Source organism: Pseudorca crassidens, chromosome 6 (genome assembly GCF_039906515.1).
Source record: "Pseudorca crassidens isolate mPseCra1 chromosome 6, mPseCra1.hap1, whole genome shotgun sequence".
Lineage (NCBI taxonomy): Eukaryota > Metazoa > Chordata > Mammalia > Artiodactyla > Delphinidae > Pseudorca > Pseudorca crassidens.
Genome location: NC_090301.1, coordinates 11,926,093 through 11,944,895, shown reverse-complemented (window position 1 = coordinate 11,944,895; position 18,803 = coordinate 11,926,093). Strand labels below are relative to the sequence as shown.

Sequence of the window (18,803 nt, the reverse complement as noted above, 5' to 3'; positions counted from 1 at the left end):
ATTCAGCACCACCAAACCAGCTCTACAAGAAATACTAAAGGAACTTCTCTAGGTGAGAAACACAAGAGAAGAAAAGGACCTACAGAAACAAACCCATAACAATTAAGAAAATGGTAATAGGAACATACATATTGATAAGTACCTTAAATGTGAATGGATTAAATGTTCCAACCAAAAGACACAGGCTCGCTGAATGGATACAAAAACAAGACCCATCTATATGCTGTCTACAAGAGACCCACTTCAGACCTAGGGACACATACAGACTGAAAGTGAGGGGATGGAAAAGGATAATCCATGCAAATGGAAATCAAAAGAAAGCTGAAATAGCAATACTCATAAAGATAAAATCGACTTTAAAATAAAGAATGTTATAAGAGACAAGGAAGGACACTACATAATGATCAAGGGATCAATCCAAGAGAAGATATAAAAATTATAAACATATATGCATCCAGCATAGGAGCATAATACATAAGGCAAATACATAAGGCAAATGCTAACAGCTATAAAAGTGGAAATCGACAGTAACACAATAATAGTGGGGGACTTTAACAACTCGCTTACACCAATGGACAGATCATCCAGACAGAAAATTAATAAGGAAACACAAGCTTTAAATGACACAGTAGACCAGATAGTTTTAATTGATATTTATAGGACATTCCATCTGAAAACAGCAGATTACACTTTCTTCTCAAGTGCACACAGAACATTCTCCAGGATAGATCACATCTTGGGTCACACATTAAGCCTTGGTACATTTAAGAAAACTGAAATCATATCAAGTATCTTTTCCGACCACAAAGCTATGAGATTAGAAATAAATTACAGGGAAAAAAACATAAAAAACACAAACACATGGAGGTTAAACAATACGTTACTAAATAACCAAGAGATCACTGAAGAAATCAAAGAGGAAATCAAAAAATACCTAGAGACAAATGACAACAAAAAACCTGATGATCCAAAACCTACGGGATGCAGCAAAAGCAGTTCTAAGAGGGAAGTTTATAGCAATAAAATCCTACGTCAAGGAACAAGAAAAATCTCACATAAAAACTCTAACCTTACATCTAAAGGAACCAGAGAAAAAAGAACAAACAAAACCTGAAGTTAGCAGAAGGAAAGAAACGAAAAAGATCAGAGCAGAAATAAATGAAATAATAATATAATGTTTATCGTATTAATAAACATAATATAAATAAATTAAATAAAGACTGGACACTATAAAACTCTTAGAGGAAAACACAGGAAGAACACTCTTTGACATAAATCACAGCAAGATCTTTTTTGACCCTTCCCCTAGAGTAATGGAAATAAAAATTTCCATTATATTAATAAAAATTAAAAATTCCAATAAAAATTGTTTATTTTTGTAAACAAATGGGACCTAATGAAACTTCAAAGCTTTTGCACAGCAAAGGAAACTACAAACAGGACGAAAAGACAACCCTCAGAATGGGAGAAATATTTGCAAATGAATCAAGGGACAAAGGATTAATCTCCAAAATATATAAACAGCTCATGCAGTTCAATATTAAAAAAACAAACAACCCAATCAAAAAACTGGGCAGAAGACCTAAATAGACATCTCTCCAAAGAAGACATACAGATGGCCAAGAGGCACTTGAAAAGCTTCTCTACATCACTAATTATTAGAGAAATGCAAATCAAAACTACAATGAGGCATCACCTCACACCGGTTAGAATGGGCATCATCAGAAAATCTACAAACAACAAATGCTGAAGGGGGTGTGGAGAAAAGGGAACCCTCTTGCACTGTTGGTGGGAATGCAAATTGATACAGCCACTATGGAGAACAGTATGGAGGTTCCTTAAAAAACTAAAAATAGAATTACCATATGTCCCAGCAATCCCACTACTGGGCATACACCCAGAGAAAACCATAATTCAAAAAGACACATGGACCCCAATGTTCATTGTAGCACTATTTACAATAGCCAGGTCATGGAAGCAACCTAAATGCCCATCAACAGACAAATGGATAAAGAAGATGTGGTACTTATATACAATGGAGTATTAGCCACAAAATGGAACAAAATTGGGTCATTTGTAGAGACGTGGATGGACCTAGAGACTGTCATACAGTGTGAAGTAAGTCAGAAAGAGAAAAACAAATATTCTATACTAACGCATATATGTGGGATCTAGAAAAATGGTACAGATGAGCCCATTTGCAAGGCAGAAATAGACACAGATGCAGAGAACAGACGTATGGACACCAAGGGAGCAAAGCCAGGGGAAGTGGTGGTGGTGGTGGGATGAATTGGGAGATTGGGATTGACATATATACACTAATATGTATAAAATAGATAAGTAATAAGAACCTGCTGTATAAATAAATAAATTAAATTAAATTTTAAAAAAGACTGAAGGAAAAAAAGCAAATAATCATTGATAAGATGAAAACAAAGCGAACCACAGCCAAAGGGCTAATCAAAGGCAGAAGTGTTTGTGTACTACATAATATGCCAAGAGTTGACTGGCAAAACTGTCTTGAGCACTCTTCTGTATTTGCTGGCCTTAAAATCCATCGGAAACTAGACCGTGGCTATGACCAATTTGTTTTTTTATTTATTTTTAAATTTTTTTTTATTCAAGTATTGTTGATTTACAATCTTGTACCAATCTCTGCTGTGCAGCAAAGTGACTCAGTTACACACATATAGACAATTCTTTTTTTTACATTCTTTTCCATTATGGTTTATCACAGGATATTGAATACAGTTCCCTGTGCTATACAGTAGGGCCTTGTTATTTGGCTATTACCATTTTGGATGCCCTCAGAAGTTCACTAAGATCTTGATTCTTCTTGAAAGTCATCAGAGCTGACGGAGGCAGGATAGCTGGTACCTTCTGTGACCCATTCTCCAACAGCGCTGTAATAGTTGTTTGCATAACAGGACCACTCATATTCTACATATTTTATGAAACTCTATTCTATATATTTCAATACTGTTTATGCAACTGAAGAGACGATCAGAACCTAGAAACTGGTACTAGAGTTCTCCTAGTCCAAGGCTGCCAAATCGCTCTATGACCGCAAGAATGCTCTTAAAGCATTGAAGACGTGCCGAAGATTGCAGTAAACTGTACAGAGTCAGAAAAGAGTTATGAACAGACAATGAAACGGAAGACAACTAAGGACACCAGCCCTTGCCCAGCCAAGGATGGACACTGGCAATGCAGAACATGGACATTAACATCAGGCCAGTTCAGGGCTTCCCTGGTGGTGCAGTGGTTGAGAGTCCTCCTGCCAATGCAGCGGACAGGGGTTCGTGCCCCGGTCCGGGAAGATCCCACATGCCGCGGAGCGGCTGGGCCTGTGAGCCATGGCCGCTGAGCCTGCGCGTCCAGAGCCTGTGCTCCGCAACGGGAGTGGCCACAGCAGTGAGAGGCCCGCGTACCGAAGAAGAAAAAAAAAAAAAATCAGGCCAGGCCAGGTTCGTATGATCAGTGATTAACAAGGAAAAGGAAGCTCAATCAAAACTGCCCAGGCTGGGCTTCCCTGGTGGCGCAGTGGTTGAGAGTCCGCTTGCTGATGCAGGGGACCCGGGTTCGTGCCCCGGTCCGGGAAGATCCCACATGCTGCGGAGCGGCTGGGCCCGTGAGCCATGGCCGCTGAGCCTGCGCGTCCAGAGCCTGTGCTCCGCAATGGGAGAGGCCACAGCAGTGAGAGGCCCGAGTACCGCAAAAAAAAAAAAAAAAGAAAAAAGAAAAGAAGAATGTCCAGGCTGTCTTCAGGAAGTTCAAACATTAGACCAAAGTACTGTAGGCCTCCAGCATCCCATGGAACCACAGAGCCACTTCTGGGCCTGGCCATCCAGCTAACCAGTCAATGCACGGAAGACCTAGACACGCAGGATGTGTCATTTCAGGCTTCCTAAGAGTTTCACAGGAGGCTAGAGACCTTCCATTTGAAAAGCAACAACTTATCAACCCATCATCATAACATCAAAGTACTTTAATAAAGTGATCCTTTTATTGGAAAAGGGGGAGATAATAGGGAGGGATTCCTAGTTGTTCTCTCTAAAAAACTTTGCATCTATGACTCTGGGCAAACAGGTGCATACAACAAGTCATAAGCCAATGCAATAGTCTTCCAACTTTTCTGAATGAACTCCGGGTTCCACTGATAACAAGCATACATTTATCTTAGTTAAGACATATCGTCCACTGATTGCCTTCCTATTGCGTAAGATACACCCTTTCAAGTTGTGTGAAATAGAGCATCACAGTTTTCACTGCTCTTCTATATGAGAAGCATAGGCACTAGGAAACATACTCCTCTCCCAGAAAGGAAACAGGAGGTTGAAAAAAGGGCACTAATAAAATCCCAGTAGTCATAAATGTATTTTTAAAACTTTATGGTAATGGTTGACTAAATCATAGATACAGGCAGTTAATTACCAGTGTTCATAAATTATTTTCAAGCAGGGCTAATAATCACTCTACATATAAAAGAGGAAACTTCATTTAACGAGCAATCTTTTAAATCCTTTAATTATTCTCATAAATTACAATTTTTTCCCAACATATCTTTGAAACTTTGAATGCTTCCTGCCCCATAGAATTTTTCAAAACAACCCTCAAAAATAATAAATTAAAACTAAATCTGAGTGTGGTCCACTTAGCTTCTTTGATAAATTCATGATCATATACTTTGCCCACCAACTCCTCTACTCTGCTTGGTTTTTTCCTAAGAGTACTTACCACCATTTGAAATAACTTTATCTGTTTACTGTCTGTTTGTCCCACTAGAATATAAACTCCATGAGGACAGAAACTAAATCTTATTCCCCAGCCATATTCCCAGAACCCAAAACAGTGCCTGGCATTAAAAATTTGTGAGGAACAAATGAACGAACAATTAAATCTGTAACACACCCACACACGGAGCCCACATATAAAGGTGAATATGTAACATATGCATAATATATTTTAATATGTATGTAAATTAAAATAGACAAAGCATTATACACACGCACATCAGTATGGAGTATAGCACGGGGAAAAGCATCAAGCTGGAGATGATACATTGGAGTTCTTGGTGATGCTACCACAAAACAGCTGTGTCATCCTGAGCAAGTTACTCAACTTCTCTGGGCCCGAGTTTATCTATAAAATGAACATTTTCAGCTTTATCATCTTTAAGGACACTTAACAGCCCTAATATTTTTCTTAATAAATTCTAGAGACTCATACAACAGTTTACATAATCCACTCTACATAGAAAACAAAATAGCAAAATAACTAAAATTCTAACTCCTGACCTCTGGTTAGTTATCAATCATTAACTAACTATGGCCAATGACTGGCTCCCAAAGTATCATACAATTTTACATCTCCTCCAACTTACCCCTTTGTTCTCATTTTTTCTCTCTTTCCTTTCTCCTTGACCAATGGAGCCACAGGCTCTGAATTTTGGACTACAAATGCGCCTACTGAGCCCCTGAAATTATCGCTCTGGATAGCTAACTAATGCTTTGCACTTGAGCATTGGAAAGGGCACCCTGCAGGAAACTCCTCTACAGCTATGTGTACTCTATCGCCATTATCCTTCCACAAAACCCGTGACCTTGACAAACGCAAGTCGGGACCAAGAATGAGCTCACACGTGAATACTCACTCTCCCCTGTGGCAGGGGTTGGGGGGAAGGGGGTACTTTCAAAATCACAACACAGCCAACACCACCAAAGCCATTTTATCCCATCAAGAGTAAAGTAGCACTCTTTCAGCTATTGGAGCTTTCACTCTCCAAGCTTCCTTTCTTTAGCACTGGTAAATTGTACCATTGAGATTCTAGGACCAACTTTAAGAGCTCATCTAGTTCCTTCACTAAGTGGGTGAGTCATTCTTTCCTTTCCCTATCACTTCAAGATGGTCACCCTTCTGCCCAGCACAGCAAGGAACACCAGGTCTCTCTGGCAAAGGGTGCTGAGACTCCAGAGTAGAGATATTTATCAACAAGAATTTTATGGAAGAAAACATTCATCACCACCCAGTAATACTTTTATTTTCCATATTTAGTACATAATTAAATCCACAGGAACTATAAAATGCATGTACATACTTCCTTTTAAAATTTAATAAATACATTTCAGTCTTTAATCCCGATTTATACTTTCAGCTTATAAAATAATTTAGCCCACGTGTAGAACTTTATTTTTTCTATGCCCAGCTAATAAATGCAACCCAGTTTCCTAGAATTTCACTGTACAACACACTCAAGCTTCATGAAACAAATATCTGAACTAGAGAGTCAGAGTCAATGCATCTTTTCAGGCACTCAATCACAATATACCTGGTCCAGCCAAGATGTCTAAGAAGCTCACTGAATTTGAAAAATATTTTTAATAAGGAAAGAACATATACCAAAAGCACCCTTGTGTTCTAAGGGCAAAAGGGGAGTGGTGGGATTGAAACTCAAACCACTGCAAACCTTAGGCTCGAAAGGCAATTCATAGTTTACACGTGCACTTTTACTTGATCCAAACAAAACTGTAAGACAGATTGGGGAAATTATCACTGCATCCAATTTTATGGACCAGAAAATTAGGTCAAAGAATGCTGGATCCCAGGAAGTGGCTGAATCAGGAATACAATTTACATCTCCTCTTTTCCTGCCCATGCTGGTTCTGTCATATCATTCAACCTTTCCTGTATGATAGGCAGCCTAGCCTTGCATTACAATATATACAGAAGCAATCCTATAGGCATAAACACAGTAGATGAGCCAATGGGATGAGTGAACCATAGTACACGGTTCTTAACAGAGTAAATACCATTGAGTGGTAGGAAATGAAAGAGTCTTATCAAGACAGGAAAAATGATGCTGGTAAATTCTCTCTGGACCCCTGAACCCCCCCCCCGTCCCCCCCCCCTTTTTAATCCTCTTATAGAAGCTGATTACAGGAAAAGAAATCAGGAAAGCAGAACTGAAACCAAAAGCTTATCAGACTGATAAGGATACTTATACAGGATGCAGTAAATTACCATTGCTTCCTGTTTTAAGTATTCTTATCTGTAGGACACTAAATTTTTTTTCACCACAGAACCTCACATTTAGGACACGTCCCAAAATAGAATCTTCTGATCTTCAGCTGTCAGCTGAAGTTGTTTCATAAATAGCCCAGCATATGTACTCTGGAGGCTTGCTAACACTCTAAATGCAAATATAGTCCAGTCACACCAATTCCTCTTAGGCTTTGGTGGCAATCGAGAACGTGCAAAATCCAGCAGCCCCAGGAATTCTATGGAGGATCCCATGAATGTCCCTAGTCAATGACCTACAGCACTCTATTTGGATATTTCTGGAAATTTTGAAACAAAAGCCATTAGCAGATATAGATCCCTATTTTTAATATATAGTTCACAAAAGAACATAAGATTTATTTCAGGTCAGTTAATTTTTAAGCAGTCTTAAAAATAGCTCTTGTTCAGAGAGTCATTTTGGTGAAAAGGATGTGTTTCAAGAAACCCCTAGGTCTTTTAAACAACTCTTCCAGGGGCTTTCATAGTCAACAGGTACAGACAACAAAACTGATTATACGGGAATGTGTTTGAAAAATTACTCATGTAACCCAAGGATAAAATACATGGAGACATGCACACAGGTATAAAAGACACCTAGCTATAATCTTTATGATCTAGTATGTCAGGAATTCTATTGCCAGAATCACACAACAAGCTGAGACCATTTCAGAGAAAGAGAGAAAAAAAATCAACGTCTGTGTTTTTAAAGAAAAAAAAAAAAGACTGTGGAATGGGACTATGGCACAGAACATAAACGATAAACGGCCTGGGATTTTATGGTATTTGAACCAAACATCTGTGCCTTTATGGCCCTCTTATCACTCCCCGCTCTAGTTACCTGCCCCAGAGCACATTCACCCCAGCTGGGTAAGAAGGGGTTTTACCCTGGTCAATGGAAGTCACCCTAGGAGAGTAGCCTTAAGGTTGACTTCACCTTGAATTATAGTAAATGCTCAAAAATTTTTGTTAAGTGTTGAGAGATTCTATAAATAGGCTCTTCGTGCCCCTTTTAGCCAATTGCTAAGTAGCTGCCTTTTTTCACACCAGGGTGATAAGCACAGATTCTCACAGAGTGGCCCCTTTATGAGCCAGGAACAATTCTGCAGTCCAGGAAGGAAAGCCCTGTCCCCAGACTACAAGTCCAGACAGCGATGAACCTTGTGGCTGCCTTGTGTGAACCACCCAGAACCCAGATCAGACGGGAATGCCTGGCCAGTTCCAGATTCCTACTGGACGTCCAGAATCGATGATGACCAAGCTCACATGAAGTGGATTAACTTGATCCCCTGAGACCTGGGAAACAATCACTGTAAGAGAAAAATGGATTTTGTAAATATCTATAGTGAGGCAATATTATAAAATATTTTTTAAAAGACTACTAGTAGGATTCATGTGACTGTTTAAAAAAATCCAACCAGCTAGGTCCTTGAAGCAAGAGAGCTTAAGAAGGTGATCACAGTGGCTCCAACGTGATACAAAAATCTAAAACGTTCTGCTGCCACTGAACAAATAAACACTGACACAAGCAGATTAAAATGGGGGAGAACTGAAGAAATCAGAAAGCAAATCTCCAACTGTACCCTGGGTTGGTCTGAAACACTCTACTCCAGAATGCTGGCCAATTCTGGGCAGGAAAAAGATACAGAATATTTTACAGGTTTTGGAAAGAACCACAAAACTGACTGAAGGTTTGAGAAGTCAGAATGCCAACTAAAACTTAATAATGGTGAATATGAAGGGAAAACTAAGAGATGACTTCACAAACGTCTTCAAACACATGTAGGAAAACACCTCATAAAAGGTCAATGGTCTGGATAAACAAACTGTGGTACATCCATACAATGGAATATTATTCCCCAATAAAAAGAAATGAAACTGTCAAGCCATAAAAAAGGACATGGATGAATCCTTTTTTTTTTTTTTGCGGTGCGCGGGCCTCTCACTGTTGTGGCTTCTCCCTCTGCAGAGCACAGGCTCCGCACGCGCAGGCTCAGCGGCCATGGCTCACGGGCCCAGCCGCTCCGCGACATGTGGGATCTTCCCGGACCGGGACACGAACCCGCGCCCCCTGCATCGGCAGGCGGACTCCCAACCACCGCGCCACCAGGGAAGCCCGACGTGGATGAATCTTAAGAGCATACTGCTACGCATAAGAAGCCAGTCTGGTAAATGTACGCACTGTGTGATTCCAATTATATAACATTCTGGAGAAGTCAAAACTACAGAGATGCTAAACAGATCAGTGGTTTATCCCCAGAGGCTGAGGAGAGGGGAGGAGGTTTAAACAGGGAAGCGCAGGTAATTTTTAGGATAGTGAAACTGTTCTGCATGATACTGTAATGGTAAACACAAGACATTAAGCATTTGTCAAAACTTAGAACTTGATAGCAAAAAGAGTAAGCCTTAAGTGTATGCAAATTTTTTTTTTTTTTAAATTTGAGAGATCAGTGATTACGGGTGGAATGTAGAATGTTACCGAAGCACCTAGATGTATTACAGATGCATGAAGCAACCTCACTGAAGCATGTGGAGATTATCAGGTGCTGACCTAGGTAACTGGAAACAGGCACATCTACAAAACTAAAGGCAAAAGAAACTGCACTCTAGTTGATAAAGTCATTTCCTATAGGCCATGGGTTGACAATTCTGACACTTCTATGTACATATATGTAGTGGAACTGAACAAATAAGTAAATGGATGAAGGATGGTGACAGCCAGGTTTCTCACTTTTGGGGTGGGAGGTGCAGATAAGCAAGGGAAGGAGGCTAGAATAATCCATACAGAAATTTATTAGAGTTTATACATTAGTATGAACTCATGCTTAGCTTAGTATAGTTACAGATGGTTACATGCAGAAATTTTTATAGATATGTGTATATATATATGGGTTAGTATACACACACACATTTCCTTACTCTGACAGCTGAGAGGGCAAAAAAGAAATAACATCCCAGTAGGAACAAACACATCTAGTGCCAAGATCTTGGTTTCTAATACAATTCTCCAATAAAAGGAATAAGGGCTCCTTGGAGAAACCGATGATTCTAGGACTGGGGCAGGAAACAAATAAGATGATCATGGAGTATCTTATAATAACAGAAAGTAAGGAAATGCTTAAAAAAAATACTACTGAGTTAATAATGAGCAATAAAACAAGTTTAGTTAATTATAAAAATATTCATGTATTCTGCTCTCTAAATGGTTTTCAAACAACTTTAAGTTTCCTGGCCACTTTAGAGAACCCCAAATTGTAAACTGTATTTGATATAATTATTGATTTTTTTGTAGAAAAGTTGGATGATGCAAAATTTCTTTCAGAGGCAACTGGCTCTACAATTAAATTTAAGCAATTAAATATTGATATATATTATATTTGAAACCCAGAAAGTCATATTCAGTTTCATGAGCATTATCCAATCACTTATGAAATATTTTATGTTTATGGCCTATTTTCTTCTACGAATTTCTGTTTAAATTCATTTCCAGTCTTATTTCCTCTTTTAGCAAACTGATTAATAACAGTACCAATGTTGTTATGATTTCTTGTTTTATCTTCTGCACGTTTAAATGTATTCATTGTTTTATCTTTAATTTGTTTTTAGAACCTTACAAAAGTTTTTTTTTACTACATAAATTTAAATCTCCTGATAAAAATATAACTCATATTCAATTTACAAAAAAATAAAAGGACAAGGGTCATCACTTGTCACCACTACTAAAGTCAGAATGAGGGAAATAGGGCTTCCCTGGTGGTGCAGTGGTCGAGAGTCCGCCTGCCGAGGCAGGGGACACGGGTTCGTGCCCCGGTACGGGAAGATCCCACATGCCGCGGAGTGGCTGGGCCCGTGAGCCATGGCCGCTGAGCCTGCGCGTCCGGAGCCCGTACTCTGCAACGGGAGAGGCCACTACAGTGAGAGGCCCGCGTAACGCAAAAAAAAAAAAAAAAAAAAAAGAATGAGGGAAATAATCTCAGATTTCGTCACCATAAAAGCTGGTAACCACTAGAAAAGTTACCTCAAAATGGTGGAATTTACTCTCGTGATGTATGGATGTAACAGGAACATACCTGAAGATCCTTATTAGTAAATTACACAGTAACAGCAAAATAGAAATATTTTTTAAAGAGTAGTTTCAAGATATTGGTCTTTCCTCACATTTTGTATAAGGAATAAATGTAGAGAAAAGCAAACATATTAAATAATTGTCCAACAGAATTTTCAACCAAAACTTCAGAAAAGAATTGGTATGACAAATTACCAGTTTTGCATAATAGTCTTCAAAAGAAACCTCTTAGTACGCAGTGAAAACTATCAATACTACCATCCAAAACTACGACATAGCTGTGGTTCATGACACCAGCACACACATGTGGCCCAACACACAGTGGTGGCCACAGCTGTGGCCAGTCTTTTCCAGGGCCTCCTGGAGACATCACACACCCCGCACACCCTTCCCATGGTGTCATCTGTTCTAGATCTTGCCTTTCACCTAAGACAATCTTCTCTCAAGCAGACACACACGAATTTCAAGTCTTACTTCCCTCTTTCAAATCCTGCCCTTTGACATCAGGAAAATCTGACTTTGCTTCATTTGTGAGTCACAAGGCAACCTTAATCATGACTGAAAAACCCCAAGGAGTACAAATGACGTACTTAGATCCAGGCCAAAGGACGTGATGAGTTTTAAAGTAAAAGTACATGAACAAATCAATGTCAACCCCTCAAGTCCAGAAAAAGGGCCAGTATCCCTATTCCTTCTCTCAGTGGATGTTATTTGTCCCCCGAGAAGGCTGATCCTCTCTAGCCTCTCCCTCAACCAGTCCTCATGAAAAAAAGCTCTATGAGGGTCTGAATTTTCATGTGTTTTCTTTACAGTTGTAACTCAAAAACTTAGGGATATGCCTGACACTCAGTAGTATCTTACTAACTCCTTGTTGCATTCATTAACCACAACTACAAACATTTTGAGTCCTTGGCGATTCCCCAAAACTATCTTCAAGACCAGTTATGATTTCTTCAAACTTCCAGGTTCAGTAATTACAACAGTTTAATTATGGAATGAATGGAAACATGTAAGACAAGAAGTACCACCAAGTGTCAGACAGTGGTAACGTAGCTAAGAAAAACTCTCTGTCCTCCTGAATAGAATAGGATTCTGCTCTCCAGATAAATGAGGTGTTGGCACCTTTCCCACACTGTGGTTTAAAAACATATGGTCCCACATTCATTCATTCAGTATCTACAACAAATAGTGTCAACCAAATGCCAGACACATTGCACTAAGCATGTAAACCCAGTCAACCACCTTGGCAGAGAGAAAAATAGCCTAGCTCAATACCCGACACATACCCACTGGAAACACTTGCAAATTTTAGAAAGTAGCCTGAATGCCAATGTGACTGTGCAGGACCAAGAAAACTGAAGTCCTATTTAAAATAAAATAGAACACATTTATGTTACAGATCCTGGGGACTTGTGGAGTTTTATAATGAAAGGATGACAAATGTTTTGCTATATGTAAAATTGCTTGGATGTTAATTGTTAGCGTAATACTTAAAATTTCAAGCAATGTTTAAAAAGAATTGCTATAATAGCTGAATAGCTAGTTTAGAACATACATTCTACTCATCAAACTAGCCCAGGCTTAATCAAGAGCGGAAACAGGGGAAAAGTCTCACATCTTGGCAATTAGGGTCAATTGCTGAGACCAAGGTAACTTTTTAGCAGAGTAGTAAGAAGTACCACACTTGCAAAATGGAGTCGTTAAAATTTAATTCCTTTTCCCAGACCTTACCTATATTTTAGTAGAAGGGCTAATTAGCAACAATATACTGGAGTGGAAGAAAAAGAATGAGCATAGGGACAAATCAGAAGGCTACTCTATGAATCAAATACTTAACAACTGGCCTCTTTTTAAAAATAGAGGTAACTATGATACAATAATTATTTTTCAAATACTTTTCTCATTGCTTTTGATATCTTAAACCTCGGTGAAAATGCTATGCTCTGACCTAGATCAGTAGGCTACAATTAACATCAGAAGAACTCTATTAGCAGAATAAAAGTTGATGAACTACTGTTGGAAGCAAAGAAATAAATCTTGTCAAAACAAAGCAAAGTTTCTGTCAATCTTTAAAAGAATGGTTTGGGGGAACAGAGGAAGTTTCCAAGGATTTCAGACACAGCAATGAGGCAGCTGTAATTAATTTTCCCCAAGTTTTCATATCCGGTCATATCAGATTGCAAAGACTCCTGTAATTTTGTTTGACTATTTTAAAAAATATATTGTTAAATCTGAATATGATTTTTTAAATATTTGGCAAATGAAATGGCTTGAGGTACTCAAAATATATCGAACAGTATTGTTTTTGTTTGGAATTTTTCTAAAGCCGTCTTCTCCTTGGTTCAACAACTCTCTCCAGAACTGCTTGTTGATATACAAATTTTTAACTCGGCAAGCATTTTGTGTGCACCTCCACAGATGCTGGAGTCATGAAACAATTAGTGACACTACTCTCAAACAGTTTACAATTTTTAGTAGGAAGGAGTAGCATTAATCCAGTAATTAGAGCCAGGACAGGGGTTTCCATCATCTCTCAGGAAGGGGTAAGCTTTCTACAAGAAAGGAAAGAGACTGGGTGCTAGGTACACTGGAACCCAGCAAATCGAATACTCTAAATGTTTTCTTTGATCATTTAAATGTATTGATTTTACATTGCAAATGCAATTTTACAGATGGTGAAATCCATTCTGAACTCATCAGAGCTAAGAACTCTTTATTTATGTCCCTAAATACCTCCTGCCACTATTTTTTAAAATAATATTCCCCAAGCCAAAAAAAAAGCCTGAAGTTTCTTTATCTCATGAGTAACCATAAATCATCTCAGCTGGGGTGGTGAGGAAGCCATAGAATGGGATTCTATTCTTAGAGAAGAGACATTCATTTAAAATCCACCGAAAAGTAGCTTGTGAATTAGATCGAATTGGGTGGCATGGGGTTTTTTTTGTTTTTGTTTTTGTTTTCACACACACACACACACACACACACACACACACACACAGTATTTTATTTTTACAAGAGATAAATAAACTGACACCAAGCATTGTAAATGGGTGACCACAACAAAAGCAACAATGATTGCAATTACCAAACACAAAACACACTCATACCAGGTCATGATATTAACATTCGGTCCAGTATGTGGCATGGGTTTTTGTTGAGGACTTCATCCTGCAAAGATGCTTTCCAAGAGCCCTGGTGGCTGGGAAGCAGGCTCTGAAGGGACAAAAACATTCCTCCTGCGAGTTTCAAGCTGGAGGCTAAAAGCACCAACCATTCATTTTTCCGTCTTGAGACACATTCCTCACCTGGTTCAAAGGCCCGAGAAACAGCAAGCCCGCACACTTTCTAAAGGTCGTCCCTTGCAGGGACTTGCGAGGGACCAAGGCTCAGGCTGCAAGATACCTTTAAAGACCTAGTTTTAGGAATAGAACCCTTTTTACTGGACTATAGTTTCCATATCCTAACCCTCTGCCGCACCTCCCCACTCCCCCCCCACGCACACGCGCACACGCAGACACCCACACACACACACACACACACACACGCAGTAAAGTTTAGGCAAAAGGGAAAGTTTTAACTATAATCCCAATGTCCAGGGCACCCTACTAGTGGAGGTAAAATATTTTCAGAAATTAAGTCATTACCCATTCTTTAAAAAGAAAATGTAATATTTATATTTCTTAATCTAACCAGAGGAATGGGATCAACTTTGAAAGAATATTATTGTTTAGCTGTGGTTTAAAGCATGCACTGGAATTGGGAAAGGGGGCAAAAACAGCAGTAAAGGGAGGAGTTGAGCGGGGTAGGTAGGAGTTGCCAAGACTGGGCTATAAATACCCTCACTCAGCCAGCCCCTCAAAACACTTTAGGGATCTCCCTCCCCTCCCTCTACCATGACATACTTTATACAGTGGCCCCATTTTGTTTTGTTCTGTAACCTCAGGAACATGTAAGACATTGGGGATTCTGGTAAAAGAAAAAGGTAAATACGGCCTGGTAGAAGATCTGGGGCAAAGAGTTAAAAGCCCTGCTTTGGTTTTGAGTGGGATGTTGCCAACCCTTTGGGTTTGCTTTCCAATAATTAGCAACCCTGCATTACCCAGATCTGGGCTTGTGCTCAGGTGGGAAAACCTCTTTCAACCCATTTGAAAGTCTTTGACTCCATTTCAGTCATTGCTCCCCATCTCTCCTCACTCAAGTTTAAGTTCTCATCCGGTCCAGCTTCCTGTGTCCATGGGAAAAGGGCAGTCTTGGTGAAGAGGCAGAGGGATCGTTCAAGATGCCTCATGTCCTCGGGGCTCTGGGTGCCTTTCCAGGACAACATTTCAATTCCAGTCCTGTGTGAGCCGCCTGAGGACTGTTAGAAAGTATAATTCTCTACTCTAGGAAAATAGTATGAATATTTTCACCAACCACCAATGGCATTAAAAATATAGACAACAGCCTCCGCTACTAGAAGCTCCAAGCAGTCACTTTTTATGTTTTTCTCAGAGGTGAACTTCTAGCTCTCAGTCATCCAGCAAGAGGCATTCATTCATTTGAACTCTCAAAACTATGAGACCCTAGTGTCCAGAAAGTCTTCACAAAGATCCTTAACCTTTATACTTAATCCTACTACACTATATTAAGAACTAGTTATTCATTCAGTCTTGGGGTGGGGGGCTAAGGGGGTTGGGTGCCGAATACTTGAGTAATACCATGAAAATTTGAAAATTTAGACACCTTCTCCTTCTCCATCAATTAGCACAAACACCTCAATGTTAGAAAAGGTGACCATTTCTTAACTAATGCTTTTCCTCCTTTGTGGGTTATGTACTTCTTTTAACCTGAGTATTCAAAAGAGGCATGGAAAATAAAGAGTACTTTTCTTTTTCCCTTTAACAAAAACAAAGCAGTGAGTCTACTGTAAGAGGTATATTGTCTGCTGTGATCCTTTCGTGTAGAAATGTGGCGTCTGCGTGTGTTCTTCCATGGAAGACTGAGCTGTTGGGCATTTACCCAACTTTCTATTACTAAGCTTCAAATTTTATGAGCAGCTCATCTCTGGAAAGATAAACAAAAAACAAGCATTGGAGGTGGCTTCTGAGAAGAGAAGCTGGGGAACTGGAGTGGGAGGAAGGCTTAATTTTCACTCTATACCTTTAAAAAAATGTTTAAACCACTTGAAACTTACAGCACATGCATGCATTGCCTATACCAAAATATTAACGAAAAGAATAGTGTGAATAGATACAGCAAACTATCATAAAACTTGGTGGTCTTTAAAAAAATGCTTTTTAATGTTTCTGGAAGAAACTACTATAAGCTTAAAAACAAGTATGACTGCACACCATCAAAACAAATAGAGAGAGAGAGAGAGAGAGAGAGAAAGCTTAAAAAAGAAAAGTGGCAAAATCTCAAAGAAGATTGTACTTCCCGCCAGAAGCAAGCACAGGAACCAGAGGTCAGAGGCTTAGAGGTCTTCACTACTAAAAATAAAAACCACCTACCCAAAGGGGGAGAAAAAGTCCTTGAATAATAGAGCTTCTAAGACCAAAAGAAAAGATTTTACAATTTCTTTTGCAGCCCTCATCTTCACCCCATGTTTCCTAACACTGACCAACCCGTGACAAGTACTCACAAAACTCCTGCACGTTTAACACCTGGACCCCTCTCCTGGCTGCTTCACTTAGACCAAAGATATCTTTTTCTTGCTTCTTGTAAATATTATGTTTGCTAGCAGAATGGCCGAAAATGCACCATTCTCCCAAAGGAGAGTTTCAACAGCCTTATAAACTATTTAAGTATGCTTGTGCTATGGTGAGGCAGGAAGCCATGGTTAGATAGCTGCAAAACTTTAAGACAGATGGGCACTTTAGCCCTGTAAGTATAGGAAAAATGCAGATTTTCACGGACTGCACCTTCTGAATCTCAATTTTTCCCCCCAAGTAAGCTGCGCCATAAGAAACTTGGTAACTACTTGGATGAATCCTCCTCGCTCCCATTTTTGTCCCCGTTTCCATGTCTTCATCCCCATCCTCTTAACAAAATACGTGTTATTTGGAATACCACAGGTGCTCAATGGTGTTTATTGAGGCAAAGTGGGGGAGGGGAATCATAGTTTAGGGCCTGTCTGGCCAAAGGCAGATCAGTTATTTTGGGGTTGGGAGGTGGGTGGCCTCCATTATTGTAATAATGGAGATGGAAAGTTCTTCTGATTATTCCCACAATCCCTAAAATTCAAGGCTAAGTATGATTATGTTTCATATCCCATAGAGCCCTTTTAATAATCTTTAAAAGAACAGGGAGATCATCATTGGAGAATATTGAATAGTAGTTAAATACATAGTAATTACTGAATATTTCAGAGACCTTCAACTGCTCTATTTTTAGCAAATGTCTTTTTTTAAAAATTTTGCCTGTCTCATTTAGATCATAACCTTCCTAAAAGAATCACGACTTTCTGTGTAAAATATAACTTGTTTGCCACACTAGATATATATGAAGGAAAACAACACCAAAAGAATGCCTCTTTGATCATTTCAACAAACATAACACAACTATCAATTTCTCAAGATTAACTGATACCGTTCAGTACCATGACCTAAATATGTCAGGGAGGATCAGAGAACTCACATCAAAGTATTTTTTGGTCAACAGAAAAAAAGTGGGGGAGGGAAGTTTATCAACATCTTTTTTCTTTACTACAACTTGGGTTATACTGGCATCTTCTTCAGCCCGACCAATTAGCAACCAGTGTATATGGGTTTGGCTCCAACAGGGCCAGGGGTGATGGTGGACAGTGTGACACAGACTGGAAAACAGCAACAACAAACACAGGGAATGGCAAAGGAAGACAGTGGAGGCAACACAGCTTAATAAAATATTCAAGGTAGGGTAACAAAACCACAAAAATCTCCTCCCTGCTTGAAGATAAACACAATTAAAATGATAGTCTGACCCACGTATTTAATTCCATTGCTGTCATTCATGAAAATGCAGAAAGGGGGTTGAAAAAGAAAAGCAGCCTTTTCAACATAAACACATCATTTGTAAAAGCTCTGTTATTCAAAGATCACTGACTCATTGAAGAAGCACAAATAACATTTATCCAACCAAATCTGTTTTAACAAATAGATTATAGTAGAGCCTGCAGCAAGATTATTAAAATGGAAAACTTTCCTCTTCCCATAGATGACAGTACCTTATATTTATCTGATCTATCTTCCGCCTATTCCCATAAATTAAGAATGGGAGGGCTTCCCTGGTGGCGCAGTGGTTGAGAGTCCGCCTACCGATGCAGGGGACACGGGTTCGTGCCCCCGGTCCGGGAAGATCCCACATGCCGCAGAGCGGCTGGGCCCGTGAGCCACGGCCGCTGAGCCTGCGTGTCCGGAGCCTGTGCTCCGCAACAGGAGAGGCCACAACAGTGAGAGGCCCACGTACCGCAAAAAAAAAAAAAAAAAAAAAAAAGAATGGGAGAAAATACTACCATTTCTATACTGGCAGATAAGAATAGAACCAAAAAGATTATATTTACCAGTCTATCATTTTAAAAAGCTTTACAACAACTCTTTTTGAAACATTTCACAATAGTTTGAAATGAGTATACAATTATACCATACCAACATCAAAATTTAATTCTGTTAAGTTAAAATTCAATGTGATTACAACTTCTGAGCCTGTTTCAATAACATTTTTA

The 18,803-nt window shown here is 39.3% G+C and overlaps 1 protein-coding gene across 4 annotated transcripts in view; it reads right to left on the bottom strand.

Moving 5' to 3' along the window:
* IRS1 (insulin receptor substrate 1) overlaps positions 1 to 18,803 on the bottom strand; it is a 65,803-nt gene that overhangs the window by 35,564 nt on the left and 11,436 nt on the right. The window contains exons 2-3 of one of the 4 annotated variants that reach the window (XR_010944199.1): positions 8,323 to 8,366; positions 4,951 to 5,142 (exon numbers count right to left, since the gene is read on the bottom strand). The exons of 1 other annotated variant lie outside the window; for it this stretch is intronic. The gene's annotated coding sequence lies outside the window, so the exon portion shown is untranslated. Of the gene's footprint in view, positions 1 to 4,950; positions 5,143 to 6,018; positions 8,367 to 18,803 lie in introns of those variants that run through there. 2 more of the 4 variants (XM_067740377.1, XM_067740378.1) reach the window with 2 other exon arrangements.